Source organism: Dermacentor albipictus, chromosome 4, assembly GCF_038994185.2.
Source record: "Dermacentor albipictus isolate Rhodes 1998 colony chromosome 4, USDA_Dalb.pri_finalv2, whole genome shotgun sequence".
NCBI classification, from domain to species: Eukaryota; Metazoa; Arthropoda; class Arachnida; order Ixodida; family Ixodidae; genus Dermacentor; species Dermacentor albipictus.
In genome coordinates this window covers 130458954-130486335 of record NC_091824.1, presented here as the reverse complement: position 1 = coordinate 130486335, position 27382 = coordinate 130458954, and the positions used below count along the sequence as shown (strand labels likewise).

The 27382-nt window shown below is 47.6% G+C and overlaps 1 protein-coding gene across 3 annotated transcripts in view; it reads left to right on the top strand.

Annotated features, from left to right (window-relative positions):
• Nucleotides 1-27382, top strand: part of LOC135898431 (cell adhesion molecule 3-like) — a 449844-nt gene that overhangs the window by 259507 nt on the left and 162955 nt on the right. The window contains exon 1 of one of the 3 annotated variants that reach the window (XM_065427359.2): nt 2240-3037. The exons of the other annotated variants lie outside the window; for them this stretch is intronic. The gene's annotated coding sequence lies outside the window, so the exon portion shown is untranslated. Of the gene's footprint in view, nt 1-2239; nt 3038-27382 lie in introns of those variants that run through there. 3 annotated transcript variants of the gene reach the window in all.

Here is a 27382-nt window from a genome sequence, read left to right as displayed (position 1 = left end):
GGGGCATTCCGGATTAATTTTGACCTCCAGAGGATTAATTTTGACCTCCATCGAAATGCGGCCGGGATTTGATCCCGCGACATCGTGTTTAGCGGCGCAACACGACAGCCGGTACGTAAGCCACCGCGGGGGGTATTTTTTTTTTATTTGATTAAATATTTAGAGCTTTCCTCTTTGATCGAGGCCTGTCCTACGTAGTCAGTACATGTTCCTGGTTCTATCTGTTGTGGCCTTAATCAAACAATTTTATGTTCTATTTATTTCAAAAGTTATGGTTAGCCATCGTAGTTTAACTAACACCAAACCAGACCCGACATCTTTCTCTAGCTTTGTGGTCTTATCCGATTTACAATCCTTATACACTCCATAATTTCGGAAGTATTTTGCGGTGTTCTCTCAAAATTTTGCTTGACGACAACTAAAGGTCAGCAATGTGAGCACGTAGTCTGGTATTTTATTACGTTGAATTTTTCCTTTCACGTCCTTCAAACTTGTAATCATTATTTCATTCCCATCTCTTAATCTTTCCATTGTACATCTTTTCTCTGCATCTCTTCTTGTTGAGCAAAATGGCGAACTGTGGAGTTGTGTACGTTCTATTGTTAGTAAAAGCTTGAAGTAACAAATACGACAGAAGAATGCAGGACCAGATCTTTTCTTGTCCGCCGACGAAGACTACTCAAAGCTTGCAACATGAACACAATGTTACGTTATTTAAGATGCAAGCCATGCTTTCAATGGCTTACCTACTTATTGCAGTAGTAAATGAAGGACTAAAAACAATCTGAAAATTTTTAAAGCGCAGTAGAGCAACTAATATGCAAGCGAGGTACATCCATACATGTATCAGCGTTGGTGCATGGACGAACCGCCCAAATTTCATTCGTTCTCGGCGCTTCACATTTCAAAGTCATCCTCACTTCTTTTAATGGCCGCAACCATAGAGGTAGAATCCCGAGTGCTATGAATCATGTTACGATATATCCGCCTACAACACCATTGTAGCAGAGGCACTGATGTTTGATTAAAGCCTAGTTAAAACAACGAATGCGTGCCGTGCAGAGGCGCTGAATACACGCGGTTTTCTCACCACCACCGAATCCTTTTAGCGCACCTCCAACTTTTCTTTCTTTCTTTCTTTCTTTCTTTCTTTCTTTCTTTCTTTCTTTCTTTCTTTCTTTCTTTCTTGTTTCTGTTTTTCGTCGTGTCTCCTGCTGTCCACTGACCTATGCTGTAATATGGTCTCAGCTTCCGAGAGAAACCGTAGTGGAATGCATTTCCCACCAGAAGAAAGCAAACTACACGACGGGGCTTAGTGCAGAATGGCGACGAAGCCAAACGACGGCAACGTGAGGTCCCGAGACGGGTAAGCCATAACTCTGGGGTACGGGCGACGCATGTTGCACCGTTTCCGTTCAAATCACAATGAAAAAGAACGAACCAAGGAGCACTGCATAAAAAGAAATCTACTCGAGTAGAGTTGCGTATTGGTGCACCTCTCTGTTGCAGCAAGTCAGTAAACCTGTAGCATCTAGCCCGACGTGCGAGGGCATGGCGGCGTCGGCTCCCTTCAAAGCATTCGGACACTGCACCAGGCATTAGATCGGCGTTCTCCACGAGCCTGCATTGTGCACGTTTTCATTCTCCTGACAGAAGCATCTTTGCCCCGTGTGAGCCACCGCGCCGGGATAGTAAAGCACAAAGCCAGAGGTTTTCATTCGAGAGCCCTACAGGCCCAGCGGCCCCGCAACTCCCCGCCGGTGCTCCCTGTCGCGCTCCTCCCGCCCCATTTTTCCTCCCCGCCGCCCAACGCCCCCCTCTTAAGAAGGCTTCGCGAAACAAACAAAACACGAGCGCATTGCTTGCTACAAAAGAGCGGTCACACGCGGCGCAGCGCACACCACGCTGGGAGGCCCCACTCGGTGCGCTGCTCCTCGTCGACCTCGGCTTGCGAACGCGTAGGAGGGGTCCGTTCGGTCGGGCGGGTGGCAGTGAGCTAGAGAGGCCAGCGGCCAGGCACGTGAGCACCGGACGGACGGCCGCTCGTCGCGCCGGCGGGGAATCTGGAAGTGCGCGCTGGTAGCCTGCGCGCCCGGCGCAGCCGCGCAGATGGGAAGAGAGGCGCACAGGACATGACGTCACACGCCGGAAAACGAGGGCGAAAGCGCACCCCGAGCAAGCTGCCCGTCGCGGTGGAAACGACGAGGGAGAAACAAGACGAAAGAAATGTTGACGAGGGGGGAGAGGATGAGAGAGTCCAACGGCGGGCACAGAGAGATGCCCGAGAAGAGAAGGGCGGGACGGGCGAAGAAAAGATGCGATAGGTAAAACAAGAAAACTTCGGAGCGCATCAGAAAAAGTGAGGCCCGAAGCAGGGGGCGGCCTGTGACGGGGCGGCCAACGCGCGCCGCTGGTGGCAGGCGAGGGCCTGGGAGAAGTGCTTCACGGCGCGGCTCAGAAGCCGGGTTTCCCGCCGCGCGCTGTGCATTGGCGCACGCGGTGCCGCCCGGCTCGGACGCACGCTGCTCCGTAGCCTCGACGCGCTGTGGCGTCGGTGGATCTGAAGTGTCGAGGGGCAGCGCTGTCTGTTGCTGCTGCTGTTTGCTCGTATGCGATGGAGTGAAAGTGGCGGTGTGCGCTTAAATGTGAAAGGCAAAGAGAACCCGGCCCCCATCTCTTTGAGTGGCGCCCCTGGCAGTGAACGTTGAACGGTTCCTCTCATCGAACATTGCGCGCTCCGACTGTTTGAGCTGGGATTTAGCGAGTTTGGCTCAGCTTCACTGTTCAAACTGTCTGCTCCACGTTTGGAAACACCACTCACTGGAACGCCTGCACCAGTTAAACATGGCTTGGGCTGCCTTGAAGCAGAGGGATTTTCTTCTGACAAGTTTTCGGACTGCTTGCTGCTAAGTTTCCGACTCACAGTCTGACCAACACCATCCACCTGCTGACCATCTCTCTCTGTGCTATTGGCTGGAGAAACTACAGGTGACTCGAAACAAGTGGTTTTACGTCGATGCTCCCTTCCTCGCTTGTGGTAAGCGCTTGCAGATACCCGTTCTTTCTCTCGGCTCGGCTCTTGTACAAGAAAAGTATTTTGCGGCACACACTAGTGTGCTGTTTATATATCTTGAAGTCACGCTTTCGTTAGTCAGAAAACACGTCCCATAAACAGCGCTCTTCGGCGGTTTGGATGACCGACTCTGGCCAAAGACGAACAGAAATGCATGCTATGGCAACTATTCTACTATGATATGATGCCCACGAAATTGCCACATACCTTCTTTCATAATGCCGCCAGCTGTTGCGTGCATATAAACAATTGCACCAAGGCTCTGTTCCTACGAATCGAGTTCATATTTCACTGAGGTATAGGTGAATGTGTTAAGCTTTCTTCAATGAGTACTGCTTTTTTTTTCTTGGAAGCGGATAGAAAGAATCTCATTAAGACACCTGAGACTGTCACCTGGGTTGGTGCAGGAAAATTTAAACGGTGAATCCATGGTCATTAGCGGTCGTAATTCATAAGTTTCTGTCACTAATTGCCTCATCTTCAGATATTTATGAACGTACTGAAGAGGCTCCATGCAAAGTTTACTTGCGTTTTATCGGCAACAACTTCTTCATATTAAGCCATCAATGGCGCACGCATCTAAGCAGGCGTAATGGTTTTCTTGATCGGGTTGATGACCACAAGCCGCACTCCCACTTTTTTCTCGCTCATTTGAAAGCCTCTCTCGCGACCATTCTTTAATAAAGATATTACCCATGATAATTGTGAATTTGCTTTGAATAAAAACGTTCGCACCTCATAATGGGTTATTTATTTGCTTTCTGTATTTTTGATTTAGCTTGTCGTAAAGTTCACACGTCAATGCTGATGCCTTTCTGCCACTTGGAATCAATGCGATACTGAGCACCACTGCGGTTTGGTTTTGTTCGGTGTACTAAGACGGAGGCACTATTCAGCGCGGCCTACTGCGAATACGTCGCAGGGGATTAATTGATGCTCTTGGTGCGTATAAGATTAATACGTTCCCGCATGCAATTGAAAGACCAAGTTTACAGCAATCAAAATTAGGGCAAACAATTTGCATTCAACATGCTGCGGATTTTCAAAATGATCTGAACAAAGTCGACTGCTATTTTATGAGATGTATTCTAGATACCTGCTTATGTCGTTATCCACAGACCAGCAGCTTAACGTAGCAACATGTAGTAAGCTGAAGGAAGGCAACACAAAGCGTGAAGGAAGACTGTATAGTTCGCAACGTGCTCGTCATGGTCTGTTCTAGCGTTGTGCAGTTCTAGACGACATTACAAATGTGCAAATTGTAGATCTTGACGAACATTTTTTTCATTATGTTTATAAATGAAAATGTTGAAGTTTTTTTTTATCTTGTAAAGGCGATAGCTGTTCCTTTGTGATTAAAGTTTATAATGGTGATGATGATGATATGTGGGGTTTTTTGGCGCAAGGGCCACTCATGGCCAAAGAGCGCCAAGCAATGTTTTAATGGAGTCAGTGATGCAAGTTTATAATAACAGTATATAAAACAAGAAGAAACTTCGCAGTTTAGGGAATTCATTAGCGGAGTGAGCTAAAGAGAGCAAATGTAGTCCCCATAGAGTCCCGGACGCAATGAAAAATACCGAGACAAAAATGCGAGGACAACTACATAAACACTTTACAGAGTACGGACAGACACGCGTGCACCGAGTGACCTGTCTATGGTTTCATTACTCCCCGTAGCTATCAGTACATATCGAGCGCAGTTTTTAATGTGTATAATTAAGTGCATGTCCTGGCATATCCTTAATTATACAGAAAAACATGATTACCTATAAGTCTCACATCTTCAGAAAAAAGTCCATTTCCCACAAGGTTGTTCGTGCGGCATAATATTGGAAGAACTTAAGTCAAACCAAGTAGCTTTTCCTTGTAGCACGTGTAGATATGGAACGCGAAATGGGATCTTATTTTGCAGCCATTTGAACAAACTTATGCACAAGAACATCATTTAGAGATCCAACAGTGACAGCCAGAAAAGTAAATCGGAGCGAATACAGGAAAGTAAGTGCCTCAATGAAATGTATTCCCCCCCCCAACCCCTCGCCCCCCCCCAACTAATGGCGAGTCGCAATATTTTAATATCTACAAAAAATTTTACTTCAACTTTCACCTTTAGTTTTACTTCGTTGTAAATTTTCTTCTTGCACAAAAAAATAACAAACACAAAAAAAGAACTACCTTGAGATTGTTCTCCGTGATGAAAACGAACATCTCCGAATAGGCTGTTTACGCGAGTTCAATAATGCGACTCGAGGGACTCGTAGACATGAAGTTTGTTTTCACTCAGCGATAGACACGCCGTAACGACCCCGACGTGAATTCATTAAAAAGCTCCGGCGAGCGGCTTCTTGTACCTAAACACGAGCACCGACAATCGATCTTCTGCGGGGTCATTAGAAAGCACAACGGAGGCACGAGCATAACGAGGTTTCCGCGGGACTCAATAAATGGTTCCAGAGACGGGGCAACGGCAAGAACGGCGCACTTGCTTGTCCGGCGGGCCTGTCGATAACGTAATTATTGCTTCGCGTGGTCTCGTGCGATACCGTATGAGCTGCAGGCCTCGCGAATGCTGTGTGATTCCGCCTTCGGCGTATAGACCCCGTTGTGGCTGAAGGAGCAGACCTCGGACGAAATCGCGTATCAGCCTCGCCGCATGGCGTTTCACGAACGCCCAGGCTTCTACAGTGAGCATCGCTAAGACTGCGATCACGCATTAAAAAAAATAAGAAAATCCTACTTCGGGCATTATAGAACAACCACAAAAAGTCAGGTCCTATAGATACTTGCCAAAAACAGCGCTAACAAAGACGAAAGAATTAGCGTTGGTTCACGCACGAGCGCGCTGTGTGTGAAAACGTACCTTAATGTACTTCTTCTCGTGTTTGTTAGCGCTGTTTTTGTCAAGTACTAACGTGCGCCATCTTACGTAAGTTCTCCTGCTACTTAACATCCTATACTGTTTGAAAACCTGCCTTTAGAATGAATTATGCAGATGCTAACGTGTTTGGCGTGGCGTTCCTTTAAACTAACGTGTATTGACGCCTTTTCGAACCGTGCACTTACCATGCTAGTTTAAAACGTTAACTGTTTTGACCTATTTTCTATGCGTGCCTTTAACAAAAGCGTGCTGTTCTCTGTGTGCGGGGCCCATGAATTGGCAAACAGTTTCGCTAATTAATGCGCGCATAGCAAGTGCAGCCGCTCGTCGTTAAGCGGCCCTCTTTACATATATCGTCATCGCTCGCTCACGGAGCACCTGCTTGCGTTCAAACTCTAACCACTCCACGTTTAGACGTTGTGTGAGAGCGTGTTTTTTCACGGGCATTCTGGTAAACCGTCGCTCAGTGTTTCTTTTCTCTTTTCGTTCGCGTCGCCGACCTGACGCCGCTGACCTCGTTTTCGCTTCTCACTTGCAACCGTGAACGACAACTTATTTTAGTGTCCTTCGTCGAAACCTGGAAACTGTGTCAAACGAACATGCACTATTCAACGAAGTAGGCGATAATGAGCTGCGTTTTGTTGGGGCTCACCAGTCGTCGGGTTGCATATTCTTTCTGACAGCTCTAACATTGGGCTTGGTTTGACTACTGCGAGCGTGCAAATGTTCGGTGACACCTCTTGTTTTCATCTTATAGCTAAAGAGATATCTTATCTAAAGGGCTAAAGAGTTATAGCTTAGCTAAAGTTATAGCTTAGCTACTTAGTTTAGTATAGCGAATAGAGGTTTCTGGTTTGGCTGGCCTCCTTGTGTTTCTCCTTTAATTTGTCTCTCTATTTTTCTCTGTTTCACCCGTCCTGTTAGGGTTTTTATTTTGGTATTTCCAATGCGGAGAAGTCAACCTATTAGCTAGCCTGGTTAATTTCCCCGCCTTTCCTCCCTTTCTTGCTTCTATCTTCGTTGCTTCCTTTCGCTACCGGTCCGTTGCGAGTTCATCACTACTATATATAACGTCTGAAATTATCATCATTATCATTAACATTTTTTAACATTATCATCATATCATTAACATTTTCATTTGTACGACCCTATGTTTGTCTACGAGGGCACACTTTGTCGTGAGAGTTTCAATCCCTTTGGAGCATCGCTGCACCTCAAGCTGTCATAGGTGTAATCCAGAAATTAAAAGAAACAAGAAATACAGGACGACAAAACTGGTCGAACGCCCTTTCATCAATCTGCAAGTCACAGGTTCGATCGCAGCTGTGGTGCTCCTGTTTATTATCCGCTTGTTCAATTATTTTTAGCGAAGCTTACCATTGCCATGGCACTAATAAACCACAGGCAACGCCCACAGGCGAATTTCTACACAGACAGGAACGCAGCAAAATTTTCATTGTCGCACATTTGATGGATGCGATTGCTAAAGCCTCATTGCTTATATATAATACCTACGTTTGAGAAATAAACAACAAATTGATCTAAATAGGTTGCTTCAAGGCTAAATTGCTTTTGGCGACGCATGAAAACTCTGCGGATTTGCTGGAACCTGACTGACTGTCTTGCCACCATGTATAATGTTATACACCGACTGTTTTTCCCATATTCGGTTCCCCCTATGTGCACATTATTTTGGTAGCCATGCACTTTCACTGCTCAGAAACTGAAATCTGCTTTGAGCGATGACGCTGCCGATGGGAGTGACTACGCGCGTAGTTGAACGGAAAGCTTGGCTAGTTGGCACAAATACGTGATGCGTGTGACTATGTAGCCGCAGTTAAACAAATAAGGTGAAAAAAAATGGCTGTGGCTTAGGTAAGGTTGAGCCCAGGATGCGAAGCATACTAGCCTTTATTTTAGTTGTTGAACCACTGTTTAGCTTGGAGAACTGGGGCCCTATAACGTAAAACTATTCCAATATGTTTCTATTCCAATTTCCTGACGTCAAATTTGCGTAACCACCGACGCAAGCACCGGGCGGTCACCCATAGGGTTGTCTGAACAGACCAATCAAACGCTCTCCTCGTTCATAGGAGGTCCCTTTTGTTTGCTTGAAAAACGAATAACATTGCCTACACTGAGCGGCTTGTTGTATCTAATTGGCTGACAAGAGGCGAGGAGAACGCTCAAGTGGAGAGGGATTCACTAGGGCAGAGCCAGTGCACTGAAAACCGATAACCGGATGAAGAGGGTGGTGCCGGCGTCTGCGATTGGTCGGCTTTCCCTTACTTAGCTTGTGGTGGCTGGTCGAAAATCGCGGCGGCATGCAACGGAAGCTTAAGAATGACGCTAAAATTGACACTCAGCAAAGAAGAGTTGGCAGAATGAGGTAGTAAACGTGTCGAAAGTGCTTAGAAACGTTACACGGTCACGCAAGAAGTTTTTTTATACGAAAATACACCCATGCTCTCCGGCAGGTGCGAGTAGCCATCGTCTCAGCGATCGGCGGCAGCTATCTTTTATTCCTTTCGGAACGGGGCAGCCTGCGGCTATTCCGAAAAAAATTCAGTTTTGTTCGGCATATTAATGCATCTTTATCGCGTACACGTCACTTTGACGCGGTGAGTTCGTGCGGTTTTGTGACGTCGCGTGACAGGCAGGTGAAGTGGGCGCAGCCCGAAAACTTTTGACGAATAGCCGAGGGCTAATGGCGAAAACGCATCGAATAAGAAATAACTGTTTTTCTTTTTTCTGTCAAATCATGCATAATCAGTGTGTACACATTATATCGGATGGGGAGGTATCGTGGTTTTCGTGACGTCGCGTGACAGACAGGTGAAGTGGGGGGTGGTCGAAAAAGTTTTTGACCAATTGCGGAGGGCTGATAGCAGAATTGGAATAGAAAAGTTTGGAATAGTTTTACGTTATAGCGCCCCTGCTGTTGCTTGGCTATATTTGGTTCGGCTAGACGAAGAAACAACTCATGCGTTACTCTGCTTCGCCTTGGACGCCCCGCATTGGACGCGGTGAGCGTCGAGCAACGCAGCGTTCGGCGCGGCAACGAAATGTGCGCCTGAGCAAGCGACGCACGCCTGAGCCTTAGAAACAGCTCGTTTCTAAGGCAACACCGCATTCACTAGAGGCGCTTTTGTACCGCTTTGAAGCATCGTAGTCGTGGCTCAGTGGTAGCGTCTCCGTCTCACACTCCGGAGACCCTGGTTCGATTCCCACCCAGCCCATCTTGCAACAGCTGAGCCAAAGCCACTTCTCCTCTGTCGTGACGTCACGGTGTCACGTGGTATTCAATAATAATAATATATAATATATTATAATATATGGGGTTTTACGTGCCAAAACCACTTTCTGATTATGAGGCACGCCGTAGTGGAGGACTCCGGAAATTTAGACCACCTGGGGTTCTTTAACGTGCACCTCAATCCAAGTACACGGGTGTTTTCGCATTTCGCCCCCATCGAAATGCGGCCGCCGTGGCCGGGATTCGATCCCGCGACTTCGTGCTCAGCAGCCTAACAACATAGCCACTGAGCAACCACGGCGGGTACGTGGTATTCAAGGCGACACCGCCGCGCCTGAGGAGCTGGGTTGAGCCCTCGTAATATGCTTCGCATAAAAAATAATATTCAGGCCTTCTTCCTCTTCGAGCAAGGTAATGGTATACCTGCAGTGTGAAATCCGCCAACGCATAGCGTTCTCTCCTCGCAGGAGGCACCAACGTACATGAATTATCTTATTAGCAAGTCATGTTTGCCTACTACCACACTCTATTCTATGACATTCCTTTACTTTAGTCTTCGTGACTTGCGATATTGTTATTTCTTTCCTATTTTCTTGCTTTCTTCCTATATGCTATTTCTGTCATTCTGACTCCTCCTTCCTGAAGAGTAGGCAGGCGTTCGGTGGTAGTTGCCAGCGTGCCCCTCGCTTCCGTTTTCTTTCTTTCAATCATATATTCTAATTTAATGTCCACATATACATATGTATGAGGCAAAAAAAAAAATGTCCGGAAACACCTTGACGGTCCCTTGTTCTTCTTCTCTCACGTCCGTGTCTTTCTTGTTGCGCAGTATTACTTGCGGGAAGTGGTGATTTCTCACAATGCCGTTCAGGCTTTCATCCCGAAACTGCTTCAATGTCGGACGCGCTCCAAACTCCATCACGGGTGTGGTATACAACAACTGCTTGTCGATGGCGTGCTAGAAGTGTTCCACTTCGCACAACTCGGAATTCTGTGGGATTACTTTCTGTCTTCGAGGGCCCCAATGCATACGCATTGCGTGCATGCGTGCGCACGTGCATCATGTATGTGTGCGCGTATGTGTGTGTGTGTGTGCAGCGTGTGTCTGTGTGTGTGTTTTGCTTCAAGGAGGAAGAAGATGTGTGAGGAAGAGTTGCAGAAAAGTGAGAAGCACTCGCCTCTACCACCTCACATGCCACTCAGTGCTCACACACACTTCGATCTGCACGCCTGGCCGCCTACTCGACCTGGCCCGCCCGCGCTAATGAGCACTTTGCACTTGTTCGCAGATGAGGAAAAAGCGGCTCTGGTGCGCTCTGTCGAACTGCAGCGACTTCACTACCCAGCCACTACCACCGTGGCCCAGTTCGCTTCTGTATAATGCTGATGAATACCTTGAAAGCGTGCAAAAAGCGTTCTCTCTCTTTCTATATATATATATATATATATATATATATATATATATATATATATATATATATATATATATATATATATATATATATATATATATATATATATGAATGAGTCCAATAAGCAAGGATCAACTGCATATAGGCGAAGCCGCACTGGTTGTCCCCTTCATTTACTATGAGAGGCCTGATTCTAGTTCAACAGGACTCAGTTTGTATTGTCAATTACGATATCGCACTAGCCAGGCATAAATTCAAGTTAACAAAGCGTTGGGTGGACGTTCGCCTAGTCTAAATGCCCGGTGTTGACCCGGCTGGGCACCGTGTTGTAACTGTTGGTATAAGGGGCAGCCGCACTTGGAAATGTGTGCTGTCAAAGGTCAGAGAAGTAAGAATGAATGAGAGTCGAAGCACTGTCCAAAGTCGCAGATGAAACGATTTGAGAAAAAAATGGTGCATACTAAATAAAATTATGGGGTTTTACGTGCCAAAACCACGATCTGATTATGAGGCACGCCGTATGGGGTAGGGGAGGGGGGGGGGGGGTTCTCAGGGAATTTGGACCACCTGGGGTTCTTTAACGAGCACATAAATCTATGTACATGGGTATTTTTCGCATTTCGCCCTCATCGAAAAGCGGCCGCCGTGGCCGGGATTCGATCACGCGACCTCGTGCGTAGCAGTCCCACACCATAGCCACTAAGCAAGCGCGGCGGATAATAGTGCATATAATGGAAGTAGAATGGAGTAGTACAAAAGTTGCTGGTGTTTACTGGGAGAGGATTTTGTTCCGCAGTGAACATAAATGTGATGGTGATCGTAACTATGATCATTATGAAAGTGTCACGCACGAAAGAATGGAAACTGTTACGACACCCAACCGGTGCCACCAATGTTACGAACTTTGAACCGCTGCACCACGATTACGGCTTTGTGGTCCCGTAGCGCTCGTCACCCGTTTCGTGACAGAGCGTTGGTAGCGAAGACTCCGAGCCTGGCGTCGATGAGAATAACAAAAGGGACTTTATACATTATATACAGGTTATCATACAGGACATGAACGGGTCGGCTCTGGGGCCGAGTGCTCACAACAAACGCGACTGTTCTCGCACGACGACGTCCGGCGAAAACGCGTGACACATCTCACCCCAGTCGGGAGCGACACTCTCTCCCGGTGGGTCGGCGGATCCTGTTTTTCAGGCGGCGTGTCGCTGCTTTTATAATCCCCGAGGAACCATTGTCACTCAAACGGCCCAATACAAAGTCAGCACACGACGGTCGTCCGAGGGGTCCAACCAGCGACCGCGCTGGCCACCCGGTTCAAAGTTCGCGCGCGCGGTGACCTCCAGGCAAAGGGAGGCGCGGCGCCGGGCTGTCTGGCACACGCTGACACGTCCAAACTTGCGGCTCGCCGAGGCTTCTCCGCTTCTCCCGCAGGACACCGCTGCCTGACGGCTCAGCATCTTGCCTTTTCAAGGGAGAATTAGGGCGCTAGCAGGATAGATTCTGCATCTTGCAGATTCGGAATCCGGGCTTGTGGTAATGGCACAACAGCATCCCCGCCCTCAGATAAGGCGCCGGGAAGACGAGCTGCCTCCACGTGGCTCGGATGCCAGGCGCGCACGTTCGTCAGGCTCGTCCAAGTTCACGTCCAGTGTCGGGACGCCAGGTAACTTCACGTGCCCAGGTCCGACTCGCCAGGACAGGAGCTCTGCTCACCGCGTCGTCGCCAAGGCACCTTGACCAGCTCCGCTCGGGTCGTTCCTAAGACCTTGCTTCTCGCCACTGGTCCCGCTTGGTCGTTCTGCAGCTTGCAAAACCGACCGGCAAAAGGCAACACCCAACACGAACAAGTGCCCTCTGTCTCCCGTCAAACACCAGACAAGGCCGTAATCCAAATCAACCTAACTAAATCGCTATCCCTCTTTTTGCTCCCGCTGCAACAAGAGGCAGGTGTACGATCTAGCACACAAGGCTCAAACAATCAGTTTTCAAATCAACAACACAACAAAATAGAAACAATTATTAATCAGCAATAATAATTACAAATAGAATGGTCCCCTTGAAATCGCTTTGGACCGAAAACATACTTCTGAGGAAGCAAATGAGGTCATTCATTTTTCCCGGCGATATTTTCGCGGAATCCGAAGCTGCTTATATTTGCGACCCTGCTTATCCGTGTAGCGGCGGTACAATAAGCCAGATTCCTTGCCAAATGAAACCCCCTTTTTTTTCACTCCCCGTTTGACGCTCTTCCTCAGATCGGCTAGTGAACAATCTTCCTGTTGTTCGCGAATCCGAGTTTCCCTTTCAACTGCAGCCTGCTCCTGCCAGCTGGCGGAAACCGGAGCGAGTGTGGAGCCCGCGTCGCCTAATTGCGGCGTCGAGTCTATATCGCGGCTAGCACTGCACGCGTCACTCCCACTCACTTCCAGGACCCGCTCGTCTAGGCCAGCCTCCGAGCTCTGCCTCTCCCGTGACTGCTCGCCACTCAAGTTACCGTGATCGGTCCGTGTGCCGCACCGCCTTTCGCTCACCGACGCTAAGTCAAGTTCCCTCGACAGCGGGCGCGCTTTGGATCGCGTGGGGGCCATGTACGCCACGTCGGCAAAGAATGATTTGCCCTGATCCCTCAGCAGCTGCTCCGAGCTATTTGAGAAGAGGTAGGAAAATTGCTCCGGGAGGGCGGCTGACACAGCGGCTTCGGTGTTAAGTTTCCCAAATTCTCCTTCAATGCTAACCGTTGCGATCGGTAAACAGACACTCTCCTTCTCGGCCACTTGCCGTATCCTAACGCACTCTCCCGTAAAATCACTCGAGGAGACGAAAGACGGGTGAACAACGTCCATAGTTGCTGCAGAGTCCCGCAGTGCTCGGCACTTCTTGCCGTTTACCTTAATTTCCTGCACATAGGGCTCCAATAGACGTATGTTCTTGTGAGTTTCCTGTATCGTTGCAAAAGCAATTCTCTCTGGGCAGCTTGCAGCGATGTGCCCTTGCTTTTTGCAATTGTAGCAGGTTAACGGTTTCCGTTTTTCAAAAGAACGCGTCATTTCGTTTCGCTGTTTCGGACCATCGTCATCATTCTGAGATGCATTCTGTCCTTCCCTTACAGTTTCTTTGGTAAGGGATTCGTCGTCCCGAAACTCGCGACGCGTGATTTGCTTCCGTTCGTCGGGCTTCCCGGAAAACCAATCTCTCCTATCAGCTTTTTCTACGCGCACTGCCTTGCTGTGCAAGCTGCGGCGGGTGTAATACTCTTCCGCTAACTCTGCTGCCTTGTTTAGCTTAACATCCTTTAGCCTATCTTGCAGCCAGAGCCGGACATCCTCATCAATGCAACGGTAGAACTGCTCCAACGCGATGCATTCGACAATTTTGTCGCGGTCGTCGTAAACCTCTTCGCCCTTCAGCCATTCCACCAGGTCGGCTTTTAGACGAAACGCGAAGTCAACATTCGACTCCTTACCCTTTTTTGCATACCGGAACCTCTGCCGGAAAGCTTCGGGCGACAATTTGTACTTCCGCAGTAGCGCTTCCTTCACATCACTGTAGCTCTCAAACGCCTCTTTCGATAAGCAAGTTATTACGTCTGATGCCTCCCCAGGAAGCAAGGCTAACAGATTCTGTGCCCAAAGGGATCGCTCAATGCTATTCCGTTCGCAGACGTGCTCAAATTTCACGAGGTATTTGGCCATATCCTCTCCGACGACAAAGGGTGGAAGTTGATCGCGTATTCTTGGAACGTTAGAAGTGAGACTAGGCGCCGGCGAGTTATTTCGGATCTCCAACTCTTTCATTTTAAGCTCGTGCTCACGTCGCTCCCTCTCTCTCCTTTCCTCCTTTTCCTCCTCGCGAAGTTCCTTTTCTCTCCTTTCCTCCCTTTCCCGACGTTCATTGATATCCGCCCAGGCCTCAGCGGCTTCCTCAGCCGTTACGTCCCCAGTCCTCATGACCTCAAGGATCGCATTCTTTCTTTTGGTTGAGCCCAACTCAATGCCCAACTCCTCACAAATTTCGAGAAGTTCCTTCACCTTGTACTTCTCCATCGTTCACACTGTCCTCCTGCTGTTTACCCTTTTTGAATATACCTGCCGTACGCTACTATAACACTACTAGTAAGACATATGCAAGTATTTCACACACTGCCCTGTTTACCCCCTCAGCATCCCCTGGTTTTCAAAACACTCTTACTAGGCTTGAAACACACAAGGTTATCACAATGCAACACCAAATCCTTCCCTAAGCTACTATAACCTGTGTCAGAGAAAGTCTGGTGTTTGAGGTAAACTTCAGGCACTCACCGCGCCGAGGTAGCTGATGCCGGTCAATCCCGTAGCTGCCATCCAGTGTTACGACACCCAACCGGTGCCACCAATGTTACGAACTTTGAACCGCTGCACCACGATTACGGCTTTGTGGTCCCGTAGCGCTCGTCACCCGTTTCGTGACAGAGCGTTGGTAGCGAAGACTCCGAGCCTGGCGTCGATGAGAATAACAAAAGGGACTTTATACATTATATGCAGGTTATCATACAGGACATGAACGGGTCGGCTCTGGGGCCGAGTGCTCACAACAAACGCGACTGTTCTCGCACGACGACGTCCGGCGAAAACGCGTGACACATCTCACCCCAGTCGGGAGCGACACTCTCTCCCGGTGGGTCGGCGGATCCTGTTTTTCAGGCGGCGTGTCGCTGCTTTTATAATCCCCGAGGAACCATTGTCACTCAAACGGCCCAATACAAAGTCAGCACACGACGGTCGTCCGAGGGGTCCAACCAGCGACCGCGCTGGCCACCCGGTTCAAAGTTCGCGCGCGCGGTGACCTCCAGGCAAAGGGAGGCGCGGCGCCGGGCTGTCTGGCACACGCTGACACGTCCAAACTTGCGGCTCGCCGAGGCTTCTCCGCTTCTCCCGCAGGACACCGCTGCCTGACGGCTCAGCATCTTGCCTTTTCAAGGGAGAATTAGGGCGCTAGCAGGATAGATTCTGCATCTTGCAGATTCGGAGAGAGAGAAAGAAGTTTAATGACATGAAATGCCGAGAGGTCGGCCTGAGGTATATTCCTCTAGCCAGCTACTCGGCATTGGGGGAAGGGGAAGAGGGAAAGAAAGAGGGAAGAAAGAGGTGCATGATGGGTGACGATGACGATAGAAGGAAGATGTAGAACATATGGCAAGCAGTTGGGCATGCTCAAAGTCTGCAGTCTAGGCCCGTAATTTTTAAAAAGTTCAGTAATGCCTTGGTGGCCTTGAAACTAGACTGAGCGTCTGGCCAAGAGCCTAAAATAACATCCTCTGACAACGGTGCGTTGTCGAGACGCGTAAGGTCCTTGACCAACCTATCACGCTCTTCCACAAACTTAGGGCAGTCACAAAGCACATGACCTATAGTTTCAGTCACATTGCACACCTCACAGTGTGGAGACTCGGTGCGTCGCATGAGGTGCACGTATCCGCGCGTAAACGCTACCCCCAGCCTTAGTCTGTGCAGAAGACTGGCACAGCTTCGTTGAGTTTTTGGTGGTAGCCTAAAATTCATGGTGGGGTCCAATCTCTGGAGTCGTCTGTGGCGATTATCCGGATTGTCCCAGTGCTGTGCTGTCAATTTTCGGATGACACTGGAGAGGAGACAGTTGGCGTCCGCTCTTGAAAATGGAATCGAAAGCAGCGACTCTCGTTCTTCGAGTGCTTTCTTTGCTTCGGCGTCGGCCAGTTCGTTGCCCTGTATACCACAGTGACTAGGGATCCACTGAAATGTGATGTGGTGGCCGTATTCTTGCGCTAAAGTGTAGAGCTCGGCAGTTTGAAGAGCCAACACTCTATAAGCGCTTTCTTTCAACACCACTCTAAGTAGTTGAAGAGCCGATTTTGCGTCACTGAAAACTGTCCATGTTTGAGGAGGCTGTCGCACAATATATTGAAGGGCCTCTCTTATTGCCACTAATTCCGTAGATGTTGTAGTCGTCTTGTGATGCAGACGAAACCGTCGAATGACCTGATGCGCAGGCACGACGAAAGCCGCACCAGACGCATACGACGAGACCGAGCCGTCTGTATACACGCTCACCGAGGAGTCATATTCTTTCGACATATATTCCAGTGATAAATGTCTGAGGCCCACGGTAGGTATTCGCGATTTTTTAGAAATTCCGGGAATAGATAGACGTACCGGTAATTTGGACATTACCCATGGGGGCATATGTGGAAGGTCAGCCGGGGCAAAGTATGCTGGTATGGCAGATGCTTGGCATTTAACGGCTCTTGAAAAAGTGGAGTCCGGCCGTGTATCGGGTAGTTTCGATAAGGGATGACGTCCATGACGGCAAAGCAATCGCAGGAATACTCGAAGAGGTTCGCATCGTAGATAGACAGGTAAAGGGGTGACGCGAGCCTCCTCAATTGTTCCGTGGGTTGAGGTGCAACGTGGAACACCGAGACATGTTTTCAGCATCTGCGCCTGGGCACTTTCCAGCGTACGCAAACATGACGGGCTCATACTTGATAAAACTGGCAGGCTATACCGAATGTATCCGACGTAGAGAGCCTGGTACAGCCGGAGTAGCGAATGCTCAGATGGGCCCCATTTCATACCGGCCAGAAAGCGAAAAACTTGAGCAAGCCCAGTTAATTTTTTCTTTAACATTGCCACATGTTTCGACCATGAAACACCGCGGTCAATGACAACGCCGAGGTATTTGTGGTGGGTGACATATGGGATGGCATTTCCATTGATCCTAATTGGATACCAACACATAAGCTTCCGTGTGAACGCTATCGCAGCGCACTTGTCTGGGGCCAGTTGCAGTCCTTGGCACTGCAGGTACTGAGACGTTAAAGAAACAGCTCGCTGCAATCTGGCACGAATTTGTGGTCGCGTGACTGCGGATGCCCATATGCATATGTCGTCTGCGTAGGTACTGATGCGTACTGTATCAGGAATTATTTCCGCAAGGCCAATAAGGGCAACATTGAAAAGAGTCGGGCTGAGAACTCCTCCTTGAGGCACTCCACGGACCACAGCGTGTCTTGTCGTTTCACCAGCATTCGTGGACATGAAGACTGTACGACCATCTAGGTAATTTGCAATCCACATGTAGAGACGGCCGCCGATGCCTAAATTACTGAGGGCATCAAGAATGGCTTCGTGCAGTACATTGTCATAAGCCCCTTTTATGTCTAAGAAAACAGCTCCTACAAGTCGGTGGCGTTTTTTTTCGTGTTCGATCGTGGACACGAGATCAATGACCCCATCTATTGCAGACCGGCCACGTCTAAATCCGGTCATCATTTCAGGATAAAGCTCATTCTTTTCCATGAACCATTCTAGTCTAGTGAGTACCATCCGTTCCATCACCTTACCGACACAGCTAGCTAAAGCTACCGGACGGTAAGATGACATTTCGTAAGGCGATTTTCCTGGCTTAAGGAGGGCCACCAAACGGCTCGTTTTCCACTGCTTCGGGACTGTACTGGATGACCACGTGGCGTTATAGTATGACAGCAGGACTTTCCGGCCTTCCATCCCAAGGTGGCACAGAGCAGTATACGAAATACCGTCAGGTCCAGGGGCAGAAGATCGTCTAGACGCAGCAAGTGCAGCTTCCAATTCCGGCATCGTGAAAGGAAGGTCAAGACGATCATCTTTAGGAGGTAGCACGGGTCGATCCAATGTTGGACATGCTGAAACATCGGTACGGGTTACTCTCTTACAGAAGTCTTCGGCAACCTGCACTTCCGTCAGACATTGGTGAAGTGCTAGAGCACGGAAAGGATGTTTTTGCTGAGGAGGGGCACGAAGGCTTCGTACTACCTGCCAGATCCTAGAAAGTGGCTTTCGAGGATCCAGAGACGAACAGAAGGTCCTCCACCGTTGCTTTCCCATTTTTTGAAGGTGACGCCGTATTTTTCGTTGAGCTCGTCGACATAAGACAAGGTCTAATGACGATTGAGTTCGCCTAACCTTCCTTTCCGCTCTACGACGGATCGCTCGGAGTCGTTCATATTCAATATCAATCGCCGTTCTGGATGTAGGTGCACTGATGAACTTAGTTGTCTTCTGCATTGATGATACAATAATGTCTTCTATATCAGATGGTGAAGTGATGTCTCCGCAGTACTCTTCGACAGATGTAGAGAATGTGGACCAATCAGTGCAGCGTACAGCAGGTGGAGTTGATTGCACAAACCACTTCATCTGTACATATGTTGGTATATGATCGCTCCCATGCGTTTCTATGTCCAAGCACCAGTTGACTAAGGGTAGGAGGCTCCGAGATACAATAGTGAGGTCTAAGCAACTTCCGTAGGTAGTGCCGCGGATGTAAGTTGGAGATCCATCGTTGATGACAGCCAGACCTTCACTGTCTATGAAGTCCATCAAGTTCCTACCCCGACAGTTCATTGCGGCACTTCCCCAGTAAGGATGATGAGCATTGAAGTCTCCAATAACAACACGAGGGCCTGGGGAGCTTTGTAATACAGTGGATAGATAAGAGAGTTCAAGTCCTTGTCTAGGAGGTATGTAGGCGCCGATGATCGAAAACACATGTTGTTTATGTTTTAGTGTAACACACACATATTCATTGCTGTCATGTGGAGTGATCGCGTTCCGCACAAACGTCATGTCACTGCGTATACACATTAACACTTTGCTCTTGGGTCCATCCTCACGTGACCAGAGCTTAACGTATCCGGAAAGGCGAAATTCCGACGTGAGATTTGGCTCGCATATCACGATCACTGGGAAGCGGTATTTGAATACTCGTTGCCTAAAGTCAGACATGCGGCCGCATAGACCTCGAGCATTCCATTGCATTATAACAGAATGATGCATCTTCTGTTCCAATGTCCAGTGTTTTATCGTGAGAGCCATGATTAAAACCCTTATTTTAGAGCCGCTAATAGCGGCTCCATAGCATCTAACGCCTTCACGACCGACAGTGCAGTCGGCGTTGCCAATCCGGAGAGTAATATACGCATAGTGTTTACTAGCTGTTTAAGCATGTCTATCACCTTTTCATTTCCAAGCCTTTCAGTACCCTCTTGGCACTTGGGCAGCGCCGAAGCAGTATCTCCTCCGGAAGCCCTCAGTGGTAGCGAAGGCCACTCAATAGCCGAAGAGGTTGGACGCACGTTGGATGACGTCTCATTCCTTGACGGGCGCGGAGATACTGGGGGAGGCGCATCTTGTGTGTGCCGGCCTTGCTCTCTCTGTGGCACGGTTTGCATCCAAGTACTCAAAGGAAGTGCCTCTTTACCCCGAGGCTTGCTCTGGGAGCGGCGACGCCTTTGCCGCAACCGGCGCCTTTTCTTGCGGACGGAATCGGCAGCCTCCTTGTGCGTGGAGTTCTCTCTCACCATTTTTCTCAGAATTTGCCTCTCCTCTGCCATTTTGGGGCAGTCCTTGGATGTCGCTTCATGGGCTCCGGAGCAATTTGCACATTTCATGGCGTCAGTCTCACAGGAGTCTACCTGATGAGCACCACCACATCTTCGGCATGACGTAGGATTCTTACACACAGCACTCACGTGTCCCAGTTTGAAACACTTGTGACACTGTAACGGTCGTGGCACATATGGACGCACTGAGTGCCTCACATAACCTACTTTGACCGATGCTGGCAAAGAGTCTGACTCGAAAACCAACTTGATGCACCGGGAGCGGCCGAATCGGTGGATGTCGAGGATTCGCACTGTCGACGATTCGGAATCCGGGCTTGTGGTAATGGCACAACAAAACGTGGTCCAACTGACGCTTCTTGAAGGCTTGAAGATGGAAGGCTTAGCGTACATTGTAGGAGTAAACCTGTTTTTTTCTTTTTTTCACGGCATTTATTGTAGGTGTTTTACCTTTTATCTGTCTAGGACAGCCATTTTCGTGCAAATGAAATCAGAAGCTCTAGGCATATACATTCACTATCATTCTGAATCTTTAAGCAAATAAGAAATGTTCCACCGTGCCAACCTAAACGGTGGTGTTTCGAATGTGTGAAAAAAAAAGAGATGTTGGTATAAGTAAGGACCCTCATAAAAAAAAAAAGAACGAAAATAAAAATAAAAAATATGAGTGGATCGTAGACGGGAAGAAAAACTGGGTATGCAAATTTGCAGGAACGCACCACCAATCGCGTTTATCGCCGGGCAGCTGTCAAGAACACCCGCGTGCCTTGTCTGGCCATAATTTGCCGGCCGCTCTTCATCGTGCGAAGCCCGTTGCGTTGAAGAGTCAACGCCAACATACAGAATAATAATGATAATATAATAATAATAATAATAATTAAAAGCAAACGAAAAAAAGTGGGCGTTATATCTCGGGAGGATTTCGCGTAATTAATAAGCGCGGCTCAGTGGTAAATTGCAGTGCTTTCAGAAGATATATTAAATTCTTTAACGAGCTTTCCAATGGGCGTTTCTCCTATGCAGAGAACGGAGTTTCTTTACGGCGGGCTCCAGCACTGCTCATGCACACTTGAATGTTTTGTCTTCTTTTTTTTCGGCACCGGGGCCAGCGTCGAAAAATGTGGCTGACTTCCACCGCGAGGGGAAATTAGGGGCTCTGGTTGTGGCCACAATTAGTCGTTGGCAGCTGATGAAATATTTTCTTTTGTGTTTCCGCTGGGGGTCCTGGGGCAGCTGCGGTGCATGTCTATATATATGCAGTCTGTACCTTTAGCAATTTTTCCTCGAGAGAGCACGAGAGAACGAGAACAAATTAACGGTGCAAGCCGCTCAGTGTTAAACACGATAACGAGTCTAAGCTCTCAGAAGGCGATGTGACAAATTGGCTTTATGAAGTCTGCTGAACGGCACAAAACGTAAATGTGGTTCTTTCGCCTCGACGAAAAGGAGAGCAAACGAGATGAATGGCTGAGGGGTTAACCAGGATTATTGTCTCGTTGGTTACTCTGCACTTTTCTTTGAGGAGACCGGGGGGGGGGGGTAGGGAGAGTTAAACCAAATAATGGGGAAAGAACAAAAATGTATGGAGAAACTGTCTGTGAAAAATGGGATGAGTTCCCTGTCAAAATCGCTTTTCACTTAAAACACCGTGATTTAGATTAGTGGCTATGGCATTGCGCCGTTGAGCCCATGGTTGCCGGTTCGATCCCGACCACACCTGACACATTTCGATGGGGACGACAAAAAAGCAAGAACACTCCTGCACTTAGATTAATGTTTATGATAAAGAACCCCAGGTGGTTAAAGTTATTCCCGAGCCTATACATACAGCGCGTTTCATGATCACATCGTAGGTCTGGCATGCAAAATCTCAGAATTGAATTTTAGGGCGCAGCTCTTGGGCGCCCGTTTCTGCGTTGAGCATCGTCGTGCCTCGGCGTCCCTCAGCGTGGTACCTCGGCGTAACCGAGCGAACGAGCACAGCGAAGGATGAAAGAGCGAACGTGGAGCGCAACGGCGGAATAAAGACGGAGAAGGCGAAAGGAGCGTGAGGAAGAAAGCGGAGGAGGAGGATCCAGCGGAAGCATGAGGAGGAGAGCGGAGGAAGCCACCTTGGAGCAGCACCAGACGGCGCTCACGTCTACGATAGGGGATCAGAAAATTTGGGCGTGGTAGTTCATAGTGTTTTTTTCTTTTTTTTATTGTTTAACCTAGGTAGAATATTAGGCAGTATAGGAGCAAGAGCTTGGTGGCGCAACCCACCGCCCCGTTCCAAAGGGGACGCTCATAACATCCATCCATCCATCCATCCATCCATAGTGAGGCTTGAACAGTGGTGGCGCGCAACGCAGCGGTAGGACGACGTGGTGGAACTGTGAGGACACTTAAACTAACGGCGGACTATAGCACCATTGTGCGTGAGTGTGCGTATGTGGAATGTTCTTTTTTTTTTCCTCTTTAATTCTTTGGCTAGCGCACATTCGATGTGCGCGCCCGCTGCAAATGACACGGCCACATTGCATCATCATCATCACCGCGGCAGCGGGGGTAACGGTCTTGCGGGGGAAAGAAAATAAAGTCGCAGTTTCGCCCGAAAGGCGAAGCATCGATTGTGATAGCTTATAGCAAATTAGTAAACAGCTATACAATATAAGCGTAGTAGTTTTATCGTCCGTATGACCTTGTTAACATTCGCTTATTAACTGTTGTAATGATAAGGTATTGTTAAGCATGGTGTCAGCGCGCACAGGCTAACACGAACACTGCACATTCGATGCATGCAATTCGTGCATGAGTCTCGAATCCACAGATGACATACGAAAATTGTGACTAATTGGGCCTGTTACTTCCACATCGTGACAAATTGTATCGCAGACACAAAGATGGATAGAAAAAGACACGACAGAGGCGTACGTCTGCCGTCTTTCTTTCTGGCCACCTGTGTTTTTGTGCCCTACTACTCGTCGTGGTACACGTGAATTACTCCACGCCATGGTAAGCCGCACAAGAGGCGGATACTCAGCTGGGGATGCAGGCAAGAAAGGGCGCTGGTTCTTGAAGCCAGCAGAATTTCCTAGGGCCAGTCGATGCTGGCGTGCAAGCACTTTGAGCTTTCCCGTTGCTTCTGCTCTTGCTATCGGGAGAACAGAGGATTCAACACTGTGGTAGTCAGATTGAGCGGCTACATCTGCTAGCTTGTTTCCTATGGCACAGCAGTGGCTTGCCAGCCATTGAAGGGTGATGATGTGTCCTCTCTCAACGGCCCGATGAGGAATTTGCCACTTATGTCCCCGACAAGTTGCTCATCCATCCCAAGGCGTATTGCACTCTGGAGGCTTGCCTCAGGATGGCGCAAGATAGACTATCAGTGGAAAGATTCAACGAATAAAACAGCGTTTTCTTTAAAAAGTAACTGGAATGCCAAGGCATTTCGTCGGACACCTTGAAAATTAATATCTTGAAGCTAGTGCAGTCCCGATAATTCTAAGCAGATAATATCCGATTGCATGCACCTTCCGAACTCATTGGCTATAATTCGCAGATTGAAATATGTAGCATAAAGTTTTTAATTAAAAAGCTAATTAGCGTGATTATGTTAATTATTGAATTGAACATTTTATTTCTCGTATAAGTAATGGCCACACCGTCGAGTAATTCAAATCAAGGGTTAGAAATGGGCTATCTGCTACAGGCAATTTTTTTAAAATTTGGTGCAAACAAAAGAACATCATGTATAGTAACTGCTGTGCATTTGTACTCAGAAAGTTCGAGGCATGTCCGTAGATCCTTTTTTATGGTTATGATACTATTTGTTTGGTTACCGTGGCCAAATTATTAAACTTTCTGTATAAACGCGTACAACACAATATTGACGGCTGTGAATTTTGCTGTACTTAACATGTAGTCGTAGGGAAGTTTGAACTTTGCTTCTCACAGTAGGCGTCAGTGTTAGCATTCGCGAAGGGTTTCGACTCAATATTGCAGAGCTCACCGCTATCCACTATCAGACTTTGCGGCTATCAGACTTTGCGTTTTAGGCAGGTTAGTGTCGTCGCGGCATAGGCGCGATTTATTCTTAGAGGCTCTGCTTAAGACAAAAAAAAAAATATTTATGTTTTTTACAGCTACCGAGTAAATTTTCACCTTGCACTAAACTTGAAGATGAAATTCAGGATCCGCTTGAGAACGCGTTTAAATATGTACATGCAGTAGCCGTTATTCCCCAACTGTACCAAACTGATAGTTCAAAACTCGTTCCCTTGAAAACAGTATTCTGCTTTACTCGTACTACCGCACCAATAGAGCTCTATGTAAAGCATATACGGCTCCCAAGACATAATTGTGCGGATAATTTGCATCCATACTTTCTGTAGTGATTATAGCGTCCTACCTTGCATATAAGGGGACTCGCCCTCACATCTTTATCGTAGAAAACCGTGGCAGCGCTTACCCCTTCACTACACGATGAGTTCGCTGACCATCCGTCAAGAGGGGTTGCGCTCACAACAGATGAGTGCTGCCTTTGTGTAATACCTTGTGAACAGTGTCAGGTGGGAGATTTTACACCATCATCTTGTCGCCACTGTGTCATAGCGGTTGCGGTATTCTGCTGCATAAAATGGGCTTATGGAAAACGCCTGCACGACGTTACGCACATTTAGAGCTTTCGACAAGGAAACTTCAACAAATGTAAAAAATATCGATTGCCGTCTTACTTCCAAATTCCGTGACAAAAATTTCCTTCATGAGTGAACATATCTATATATGTAGAGAGCATAAGCGGTGCTACATTGCCGCACGGGAATGATTCGCCTTACGGGATGTACTTTCGTACAGTATGATAGGGTGGATGCAAGCCATAATTCTGTCGCATCACCGTACAGCTGACACAAACATGCAGGAGGCTCAAATTCTATAGTATACGCTATCTATCAGTTCCAGATGTAAATTCTGAAGTATGTGGCATGCAAAATTATTGCAACATATTACATAATGTCCACACGTTCTTGCAACTAGCATTTTTTGTGTGAAGTAGTGCTACACTCCGTTGTTTTCTTGCAGAGATCATACGGTTTCTTTTTTTAATGCTTATGTCTAGTACACTATCAAGTTTGTCACTTCATACGTGACAGCTTCAACTCTCCCGTTCACTTTCTTTTTCCGTTGTTTCTACAGCGTTTCTCGTGTGAACTGATATACATTAATAATTTTGTTTTCTTTTTTCACACTTGCGGAAGGCATTTGAGCAGGAAAACAATTTAACATTAAAACCATGCCGTAAAGCTACGGACATTTATCACGTGTAACGCTTGGACTACAGGACAGGGGCAGTTCTTAAGAAGAAAGAAGAGACCATTTATCTTTGCGAAAACGTAGGAGTATTCCTCTCTTGCGGCAATTTTCTGCAAGGAAACTTCAAGTGGCAGCTTAACAAATTTGCTGCCTCCTTGCGGCACGCAATTGCAACGGCGTAGCCCTCGTTAAAGCGAAAAGCAAGAAGGGCGCGACACAGGGCCGTGATAAACGACGTTCAATTAGTCGGGAAGAGTAGGTGTCACTCACAGTTTGGGCCATGCGTGTAAGATTTAGACCTTTGCGGTGTCCTTGAAGGGCGTACAGTGCGTGAGCAACAAGTACACATACAAGCAAAAAAAATTTAAATAATAATATAGAAAGGTTTGAAAAAGGAGGACGTTACTCGCTTGCGACGTTCGCCGCTTTCTTGTGGGCTTTCTTACGCCGTGGTGTTTCGCCTCACGGGGGAGCCGCGCACTTTATTCCGTTCAGTGACGGTGTCTCCATATGAAGGCGCAACTTAGTATTTGATATTCCAACTTGTCGGCGAGTATATCATATTCTGGAACATAGGGCTGAATGTCACAGTAACGCTTTGCTAACCCCTATCCTATCCCAGCCCCCCTGAAAAACAACAACAACGACGTATAAATCACTTCTGCACATACAGTAACGCAACATAATGGTATTTTAGGAGCTACACAACCAGGTTTGGCGAGAAGCTCGAAGTGCTGCTCTGCATCACTGCTGTTAAATAGTGTTCTCTGTTGCACCAGAAAGCCCTCAACTTAGTAATAACTAGCGAATAAACTTCTAAGAAAATACTATGTTATTTTCATCGCAAAGCGCCGCTTCTCAAGACGTCAATCTCTTTGTAAATAGATCTTTGCTATGATGACTACTGCTCTGATACGATGTAGCAATTATAGTAGTATATAAATAATTTTTCCTGCAAAGTTTGTGGCACGTTTCTAGAAAAAATAAATAATTTGAAGGCAGTACACATTCATAATTCGTGAAGGGGGGTTGGTGGATGGGTGGGTGGGTGGTTGGGTGGGTGGGAGAGTGAGGGTTAAACGCGGACCCGATCTTGTATCGCGTTTTGTACTGTTCAGGCAGTGCAAAGAACTGGCCCCGATCTTGAGCGAGAGTCCTTGTGAGCCTTACGTAACCGAGAGTAAGCAACTTCGTTCGGCTTGCAAAAGGATGCACGCCCAGCCTAAACGCTAACGCGCACTTTCTTCTAGCACTGCTGCTTGCTAGGCCAGTTGGTTCATATTGAAACTTGAGAAAACCAGCGGAAGAATTCCGATGCAAACACTACAGAAAGAAAACACACTACTACACTGGACTAGCAACTGACATATATTTGAAACAAGCGAATAAACTCTCCAACATCAACCACCGACGCGTGCGCAAAGCTCTTAGCAAGGTACAAAATTCTTTAAATTGCTGAGCTCACCATTATGCTCTATGTATTTGTTTCTACTTCCTTGTCTTTAAAGCTCAACCCTTTAGAAAAGCTATCTCTTTAACACTCAGAGAGATAGAAGGAACACTGATCCATTTTCCTTCCTCTTGCACGTTGATATAAAACGCCTCAAGTATTTGTATTTCGGTCTTTGTCCTATCCCTGCTAAGAATCGTCCTATTTTCAAAAAGGGGTGCCCAGTCATACTGACGACAGTGACGACAATGAAAAGCCAAGTGACCAGCTCCTTGAGAGTTCTAGCGTTCTCTCTATATGGAGTTGAGACATGGGAAGCTCGACGTGCGACAAGAATTTTATTTAAAATTTTGTAAGCACGGCAGCGAAGTACCGCATTTATTCTAACATGGAAAGGCTTTCATGCAGTCACGCCGGCAGCTGCGGTTCAACCTAACTTCGACGGCGATGCTTAAGCATTTCACTGATTCGTTATGCGCGCTTTTATTGCAGTGTATCGTTCTTATTGATTATTGTCTTGCGTATGTTTTCCTCTCGCTTTATCATCCAAGAGAGTTTGATTCGTGCTTTTTCACAAAAGCACTCGTGTTTACCTATCATTGAGGAAACAAAGGT